This window comes from Anas platyrhynchos, chromosome 5 (genome assembly GCF_047663525.1).
Source record: "Anas platyrhynchos isolate ZD024472 breed Pekin duck chromosome 5, IASCAAS_PekinDuck_T2T, whole genome shotgun sequence".
In the NCBI taxonomy this organism is placed as follows: domain Eukaryota; kingdom Metazoa; phylum Chordata; class Aves; order Anseriformes; family Anatidae; genus Anas; species Anas platyrhynchos.
Window position 1 is genome coordinate 33,312,100 of NC_092591.1, and position 7,825 is coordinate 33,319,924.

General features: G+C 49.0%; 1 protein-coding gene across 1 annotated transcript in view; it reads right to left on the minus strand.

The window, feature by feature from the left end:
* INO80 (INO80 complex ATPase subunit) overlaps positions 1 to 7,507 on the minus strand; it is a 66,366-nt gene extending 58,859 nt beyond the window's left edge. Inside the window, exon 1 of the mRNA XM_038179341.2 lies at positions 7,075 to 7,507. The gene's annotated coding sequence lies outside the window, so the exon portion shown is untranslated. The remainder of the gene's footprint in view (positions 1 to 7,074) is intronic.
* Positions 7,508 to 7,825: the final 318 nt, after the last annotated feature.

The following is a 7,825-nucleotide window of genomic DNA, read 5'->3' on the forward strand; positions in this document are numbered from 1 at the left end:
GTTTTGTTTTTGTTTTTTTTTTTAAATCGTTCAATTCACAGCTGCAGTCTACAGAATACTTGTAAGACCTTTCCCTTACGTAGAGACAACACTAGCCTTACAGCCCTCAGAATACCGCTGCTACCTGTTGCGCAAGCTACAATGCTTGACCAGAAAACCTGCCTCTCTGAATTGTTATCTTCATTAAAGAAAAAGGAATACATAGTTAGCAATGTACTACAACCCTTTTCCATTTACAAATTTAGACTCTACTCCAGCGTTGTTTTTTCAACTAATAAAAATAGCCTTCCTGACTTTTTTTCACTTGTTCCCAGGACTTTGGATTCTCAGACTCCCCCACCCCCCCCAAAAAAAATACCCCACAGTATTTGCATCATATGTACTTTAAAACCAAAGCTATCGTTTTATTGTTCTGTCAACTGCGGTTTTACTTTTGTTTATTGCACAAGATGTCATATCAATCGTTACAGTAGTAAGTCCATCAACTGGAATTGTAGTTTTCTTTGATTAGGCAAGATGTCGTGAGTGATACAGTAACAGCAAGATAATTTTAACTGATCTCCAAACTCAGAGTTGTAACTGCAAATGAAAATGCTGTCAATGCCATAAATATGGTATTTACTAACAAATAAGTGCCTTTAACTAAAGCTTCTGCACATGTTGGATGACAAAAAAAATATAAAGAGTTTTTGAAAGACTTGGATTAAATGCTCTTCTAAGATTCTTCTGGTTTATATTAGTTCTTAGAGATACTACAAATCTGAAGTAAAGTTCACATTATTTTACTGCACAGGATTTCGTATCTGTTCAATTATTGAATTGTTACTAATTTTTTTAAGCTTATCCAAGTGAAAACATGAATTGAGCATCTCCTCTTCAAATTGTTCTCTCCATGTACACAGTCCAAAAATCAGCATCTAAAATTTTCCAAGTCCGTTAACCCCCCCCCAAAACAATATACAAAGCAGATTCAAAACTTCCAATATTACAAAAGAACTGCAATTACCACCTTGAGACTATTAGCAGTGGTTGAACAAGAGCAAATTTTATTATTTCTTAATAAACACCCAGCCATGATTTAATGTCTTTACTCACACAGAATAAACAGCAGCATGCCAGGAGCTGTTAGACAGGATAACAGCCCTCAGTTAAAAATGACTTCTAGACTCAGGCTATCTAGGTTCAATTTTCTGTATGCTAGATCTTCTTACACCTGACAGAAATAGAATAGATGACCTCTGTCATGAAATATGTTTCAAGCAGAGGTTAACAGAAGAAGAAAGGACCCAAAAGCCTTCCATAAAAAAAAAGGATTAAGATTTGTGTTTTCCAAGAAACTATCACCTATGTGTGTCCCATTTTTTAACAACTGTCTGAAAATAAAATCAACCCAACCACCCACAAACAAGCACTACCTTACATCAAAGACTGACTGTCTTCTAAGAGACAGGGTATAGTCATGAAGAAAATAAAGAGGTTAGAAAATGAGAGGAAACGTGAAATTTATGCTTCTGGTGGAAGAAATCATTGTGGGAGGGGACAGAAAAGGAATCAAAAAGGAAGACATTCCTTTCCCATTAGTAACACTGATTTGTATCATATGAGCAGCTCAACAAAAAATGATATATAGTAAGGAGCAAGATTCAACACCTAGTATCATACCAGAAAAAAACATGGTGATCCCTTTACAGATGTTTTGAAAAGGAGCAATAAAACAAGAACTAGCACGAGTTATGTTAATGCTGTATTATCCCAGTTTCCCAACCAACACACCACGCACAACCACTGTTTAATGGTTTTGCTCAGAAGCATAGAGCATCCGGCACCTCTCGGCTCTTTGCATAAGAGCCCTTTCCCCAAAGTCAGCACCTGGTAGCACTGCAGGAAAGCAACCTGCCTCCTGTGCCTAGAAGAGGGCAATAAGCACCCATGCCTTCAAATGGATTCAGCACTTCTGAGGACAACGACAGTCTGAACACGCTCTTCTTCACCCCAGTGAGACTTAGCCTAAAAAAAACTATAAGAGCTTAACAGCAAAATGAAGGGAAAATAATGAGAGAGATTTGAGGTGAAGCCCTTAACTGCCAGACGGCAGGCGGGTTGGAGGCATGGCAAAGGTAACCATTTACCTGATCTAAAAGGAGCAGCTGGATGCTCCTCCAGCTTCCCAGGGACCCAGGGCTCGGAGCTGCCACCAGGCCGCATCCCCGACCTGCCGTGGGGCTCCTCGGGCTCCAGAGACGGCCCAGCCGAACACCGCTTCCTTATCTGCATGGCACTAAGGGCCCCAAGAAAAGGGGATGCCATCAAATGCGTTCACTAACCAGAAAACTTTGAGATTTCCTCAGGAGCAGCTCACTCCTACTGCATGAGCTTCATAGGTAAACGTGAAAGCGAGTGGTAACACCCCTTCTGCAACGACCGCAGTCGTTCCTTCCCTATCCTAACAAGCTAAACTCCCCCATTGTGTGCTAGAGACATGCCAAGTACCTGTCTTGTCTGCACTTCTTCCAGATACCTGTGTTCTTAAACATTATTTCCCAGTCCTGGAAGCCTTATGTTTCCATACTCCAAGTCCTCCTCATGCTGACAGTGTAAAAGAGCTCTTCGTTTCACCCCAGAGGACAAGCTTTTGCTTGTCTTCCTATTTTCCTTGTCCCGAGAGGCTCCTGTACACACAAAGTTAATTACTCTTGTCTTCAGAACAGTTACTGGTTGGTATCCCGCCTACTGAATAATCAAATACTCACAGGCAAGCCTAACAATATTCTTAAATACATTAAAAATGCCCAAAACAAATTCAGTGTTATAGAGGCATCTTAAATACAGGATGGTTTGGGCTTTTATTTATTTATACACTAAGAGCCACTCAGGGCTTCTCTGCTGATCAAAGTAGTAACCTGGGATGCTAACAGATCCATCTTTATTCTCTGTTCTTTTTGTTCCCATTCTAGGTTTTAAGAAACAAAGATTTCCAAAGGCGAAACCTGCTTGTATACCAATTTGAGAGAAGGGGGGAACAACCAAAAGGGATGTACTCAACAGCCCTACCCACTGCAGTAGGGAACAGCGGGCAGGAAACTGCACCAAGACACTGTTTCACTGGATTTGTATGGTGAGGACATGCTTTCCTTGCCATCTTGGAAACAAAGCTACCCTTTTGCTTCCTCAGTTTAAGGAAATTTTTCATTACTGGTGGCAACATTTAGGTAAATACTGTGTTACAGGTGGTAAAATGACTGGATGTTGCTGGGCAATCCTTCTGCCATCACACCTTTCTTACCCATGTACTCCCACTTGATAAGAAGTTTCTGTATCAAATTCAGTAGTTATTTGCTTTCTCTCTTCTCCCTTCATCTCCCCCAAAGCAGTAACAGTCTAGAAAACGCGCACTTGGAACCGAATAGCTGCTGCGCTGGCTGGCTCGCACTTTGAATCCTTCAGCGTTCTTACCTAATCAGAAGTTCACACTGAAACTATTTAATTGCATCACGTGGCCCTTTGAATTATTAAAGGCACAAGTCAAACGCCACCACAAGGTTCTGAGTTCAGCTACCAAATCCATAAAAATAACCTTCAAAATGATATGTTTTTTCAAAGAGCTAAGTTCACTTTTAAGACACCCTCCTTGTCCTTCTTTAAATCGCGTTGCTCAATTCCATGTTAATGCAGGTGTGGGGTTTATTCATTTACTTTGCTTTTCAGGTCTGTCCATCACGATGTCTAGTCAGTAAGCAAACACCCAGCACTGGAGAGGAACCCTTCAAGGACACCATTGGAAAGCAGAATTATGCTTTATAACAAGGTTTCTAATTTTTATACCCATCAACGTGCACAAACAAAGGAGCAAAACCACTGTTTTCATGAAGCAGCCTAGCTTTAAAGGTAGACTCTCCCAGTTTAAATAAATACCTACTGGCCATTTCTGAATGAAGCCCAGCAGGTTTTTGCTCCCAGTATCAGTTTAAAGCCCCGTCAGGGGCACGCTGCAGGTCAGAAGTTCTGCCTGCCCACCAGCTGGGAAGGATTTTTGCTTTGGATGGGTTCTCTGGAGTCGTCTTCTCCTCGGTCACTGGCATCTCTACATCTCGGGTAAGGGCCAGAAGATTACTTTTTCTTTTTTTTACACCTAATGCTGGCATCAAACATTATAGCAAATACTGACAGTAATTGCACTCCTGAGGGCACATGCACAAACACAAGCTACCGTGCAGGTACAAGGCAGAGCACAGCAGCTAATCCACAGTGCCTGTTCTTAGCCTCTGACTAAGTCTAAGATGCAAGGCAAATCAGCAAGGTAAAACTAATCCAAAGGGTCTCAGTTGTCACACACTACGCATATGTATATGAACTGTTACCAGCTGGCAGGAGAGCACCCTTACATACTCAAATATTACAGTCCACAAAAGCAGTTTCTCACCTCCCTCTAACTAGCGCAAGCACACAGGCAACACGATTAAACGGACAAAAAGCTGAAATCCCAGCTTACCCAAGGAAATTATGTGTCTCTCAAATCCCTGTTTACATCATTCAAAGTTTTATCCATAGACCAGGATGAAGAAGTAAAGCCAAGGGAGCAAGAAAATAACCTTCTATGTTTTTTTTTTGTTGTTCTCTCACAACTTTAGCAATCCTCTATTTTTTCTTGTGTGGTCTTCTCGTGTTTTGCATTTTGGCACCAACTCACCAAGACTTTCCAAACTGAAATGAACATCTAAGATCCTGTTTTTTTTTTTTCCTTGAAGAAATTTACGAATCAATCAGGCAAACTCTCATCAGAATAGCAGAATACTGTAAGGACATCTTAGTAACATCTCCAGAACAACTCCTGACAAACATGTAAATCCACACAAATAAATCAAGATTTACATGGAAAATGTACATGAGTACAGTACTATCAGTTTGGTATATTTCTGTCAATTTCCTTACATGCATGTAATCTCTAATACAGGCAATTGTGGTGGCATAAAACAGCCTGAGGAGGTATTTTGCTTGGAAGAGAATTAAAACATTGAGAGGGAAAAGAGACGAGCATTTTATTTGCTTTGATAAGCGTATAGTTACACTGACAACTGTTCTCTGTGGTACACTATATGCCAGATCTTAAAGTAAAACATAATCCCTGTCTAGTCTTTTTATGGCAGTAAGTTTCTTAAGTATAACTTTGATACACAAGAGATTATTGCTTTTCAAAAACCAGAGAAGGATATTTATATGAATTTAAAGCCCTCGGTCTCCACTAAATTCAAGCTGAATGAATAAACAACAAGCACATGCAACTGAAGACACGTTTGCACCTTTTTGGTTTGAAATGGATAAGAAGTCATTTTTAATTGCTTTTCTGAGTAATTAAATTAGTTAAACCTAGATACTGTTCTATTTATGGTACTTTGCTGATTTGCTTTTGTGGCAAGGTTTTATATTGCTTTCCAAGGAATGAGACAGCACTTCATTGATCTCCGCTTCACTTTTTAATTGCTTTTAAACACAGAGAAGAGCCACTGGGATACAGGCCCTGAATTTTCTAATTGCAGAAATAATGGTCACAGACTATTAAAAAAGAAAAAAATGCCGTACAGCTCTGCAAAAACCTTACTGGAAGCGCACACGTAAGCAAACCACAGAACACCTTCAGAGATACCAAGCGCTGAAGCTGGCATGTCGCGGCTCTGCTTCCACGTTTAAACTAGCAGGAAACCAACCAGAAGAAACCAAGACATCAAACTATGTCGTAGTCGCTCAGGGAGATTACGTCTTGCCCCAGGAGGGCAGCCTCCAGTGCTTAGAGACCTCTGATGGCGCTTCCAGACCCTGTGCTGTGCAAGCACACGCCTGTTACCCTGTTACCCTCGTGCTCTGACATTGCTTCACCCCTGGCTGTGTACACAGAGCACGAGCTGCAGACGGCCGGTTTGGTTTTTGCTCCCTCCGTCCCAGCCCACGGAAGGGGAACTGTGCCCAAGCAAGCTCTGAGAGGACCATTTTCTTCCTGCCATCTAAAATAACCCCTAGCATGTAATTTAGCTCGTCGGGCAGCGTGCTTGCTGCAGGATTTACAGCTTGTTACGTTATCCCCAAGCGGAGCACAACTTGCTCGTTCAGACAGCCAAGAAACGCAAGGCAGGGTTTGAAGCAACTTTAATCAAGCACGAGCCAGGGATGCCCAGAAGTGAATGGAAGGAAACGCTCCTAAGCCCTGGGGAAGGGCTGGGGGTGCAGGCAGGCCTCCCTGGGGCTCCCTCCCTTGCTGCTCGCTACCTGGGCAATCGGGGGGGATCGGTGGCAATGGGGGGGATCAGGCTTTACGCTGCCGTGTAGGCGTGCGAGCGATGACAGTGCAAAGGCGATGTTTGATTGTATCACGTTGTGGGGAGCTGCGAGCGTTACGGGGCACAGCTCCACGCCACAGATTTCGTCTGAGAGAAAAGTAAAATCGTAGAAACAGCTGAAAGTATGGCTATAAAAGGGGGGTCCGGTTTAATTATTTCGACGTAATTATTTCAGTCTCGTTATTTCGCGAGCACGTGGCCGAGCTGCCTGAAGGGGCCAACGGGCCGGGCCCGGGAGGGGCCGGGCGGGCAGGGGCCGTGCAGCGCCCCCCGCGGCGCCTCCCTGCCCCCGGTGCCCGCACCCGCCGCCTTCCTCCTCCTCCTCCTCCTCCTCCTCCTCCCCCCCCCCGCTCCCGAGCCGTGCCCGCGGGCACCGCCCGCTCCCCCCCCATCCCCATCCCCCTCCCCCTCCTCCTCCTCCTCCCCCCCCCCCCCCCCTGCTTCGCGCACGCGCCGCCGCCCCCCACGCGCACGTGCGGCCGCAGGTGCCGGCGGCGCCCCACCCCCCCCGCCCCAACCCCCCCCCCCCCACGGCCCCGGTGCGGGGATGGGGATGGGGGAGGGGGGGGTACCGGGGAGCCCCCCCCCGGCGCTGCGGGGCCGGCGCCTTTAAGAAGAGGCCCGGCCGCCGCCGCCAATATAGTGGGGGGGGGGGGGCCGCGGCCTGTCCCCGCCGCTCGGCCCCGGCCCGGCCGCGCTGCCCCCGGTGCGGGCGGCGCGGAGGCGGCGGCGCCGTGCGGCTCACCTGGGCGGCGGCGGCGGCGGAGGCGGCGGCAGGGGGGTCCGGGTCCGGGCGCGGGGCGGCGGCGGCGGCGGCGGGAGGGCCGGGGGCGTCTTGGGGTCCGTGCGCGCCGCGGGGCTCCGCTCCGCCCGGCCTCTGGCCCCGCGCTGCCGGGGCTGGCGCCGCCCGTGTCGTGGCGCGGGGCGCTGCCGGCTGCCGCCTCGCCAAGATGGCGCCCGCGCGGCTGCTGCTGCTGCTGAGGAGGAGGCGGCGGCTGCGGGCGCGGGGACGGCGGCGGCGGCCACTTTGGCTCACTGCGAGGAGAGGAGCAGGGACACGGGGAGCCATGGCGGGGGGGAGGAGAGGCGCCATGCCCAGGCCTGAACAATCGAGCCCCGCGCCGCCCCCCGCCGCCCCCGGCCCGCCGCCCGGCCCCGCCGCCCCGCCCGCGCCGCCGCCGCCTCCCCGCCGCCCCCGCCGCCCCCTCGGCGGGCCCCGGCCCCGCGGCCGGCCGGCGGGGGGCCCGCGCGCATCGATGCGCTCCGCCGCGCGATTGGTCGCGCCTGGCGCTGACGGAAATTGCCGAAGGGACTCGGCCGAAGCGGCCGGCTGAGCCGGCGGGTCTCGCGGGAGGCGGGGGAGCTCTCGCGATGCCTGCGGGACGCGGTGGGGGGGGCGGGGGCGCCGGAAGCTCAGGGCCGCGCTCGCCCTTGAGCCGCCGGAAGGGCGGGGGGGGGGACCGGGAGGGGGGCGCTGCCGGCGGGAGGCACCGGGG